The sequence below is a fragment of the Oxyura jamaicensis genome, chromosome 20 (assembly GCF_011077185.1).
Source record: "Oxyura jamaicensis isolate SHBP4307 breed ruddy duck chromosome 20, BPBGC_Ojam_1.0, whole genome shotgun sequence".
In the NCBI taxonomy this organism is placed as follows: Eukaryota; Metazoa; Chordata; class Aves; order Anseriformes; family Anatidae; genus Oxyura; species Oxyura jamaicensis.
In genome coordinates, this window is record NC_048912.1 from 4,322,901 (window position 1) to 4,324,373 (window position 1,473).

Consider the following 1,473-nt stretch of genomic DNA (forward strand, 5'->3'; position numbering starts at 1 on the left):
TGGTCACTGGGGAAGTGGGAGGATCTCTGCCCTTGGAAGGTTTCATCACTCAGCTAGATAAAGCCACCGGTGTCCTGATTCAGCATCAGCAGTAACCCTTTGGAACCAGGGAGCTCAGCCTCCTGGGACCTCTTGAGGCACACCCATCTGTAGGAGACTTCTCCAAGCAGTGGAGGGTTTCCAAGAGGGGCAAGACATGGCTTTGAGTGCCGTGCTTGGAATGCTGCAGGACACGAGGAACCATGCTGGCCACTTGCAGCTGCTCCATGGTGCTCAAGCAGGACCACCCCATGCTGCTCCCACAGGACCATTCTGTGTTGCTTAAGCAGAACCATTCCAGGTTGCGTGAGCAGCACCACCCTGTACTGCTCCAGCAGCACCACCCCATACTGCTCCAGCAGGACCATCCCATTCTGCTCCAGCAGCACCACCCCGTACTGCTCCAGCAGGACCATCCCATTCCGCTCAAACACAGCCACCTCAGGCTGCTTGAGCAGGACCACTCCATGCTCTTCATGTAGGACCATCCCATGGCTGCTTGAGCAGGATGACACTACACTGCTTGAGCAGGACCATGCCAGGCTGCTTAAGCAGTCCATCCCATGTAGCTCAAGCATGACATTCCCAGGTTGCTCAAGCAAGCCCACCCCATGTAGCTTGAGCAGGACCACACTGGGCTACTCAAGCAGGACCATCCCATGTTGCTTGAGTACCATGAGCCAAGCCAAAGTGGCTTCCTGAAAGACTGCCAGATCCCAGGCCAGTGAGATACCCCTGAGATGACCCCTCAGACCCCAGAGCCAGGAACCCTTGCATCTCCTCGTTTTCCTTCCCTCGCACCGGGCCGTGCAGGGACATGGCCGTTCCTTTCCAGCCACCTTACAGCTGCACCAGGGCATGGGGCTGCTGGCGCTGCTGCCAAGGGGAGGCCAGGCCTCTTCTCCATCCCGTGGGAGCCCCGGACCCTGAGGGACCTTCGTGGAGGGCCTGCTCAGAGCATTCTACGCCACTCACGCACAAGGGCCAGCCGGCCTCGCTTGACTGCAGACTTTGCCTTGCAACGTTGGAGGCTCCCAAACATCCCACAGGGGACCTGCCACGTCCCACGTGCTGTGTCCTACTGCGACACGGGCAGGGACAGGGCAGCCAGTGGGGCTGGGTGGGGGTGACATCTGTAGAGCGTTCCTGTCCAAATGCCTTCCTGGCTGGTGAATTTGGGGGAGGGTGGAGGGAGGTTGCTACCTGTGTTAGAAACTAGCTGAACTTGCGTGTCTCCCCAAGCTGGATTTCTTATTCCAGACGTTCAAACTGTTGTATATTGTACCGGGATTTTTACATTGAATTATTGTAGAAAACAAAAATCTAAACCAAGTCTGTTAAAAAATAAACATTAAAAAATCTCTATGGAAAAAAAAAAAAAAAAGAAAAAGAAAAAAAGCTGCCTCCAAGTCGTCTTCTCACCAGTGTGTCAAG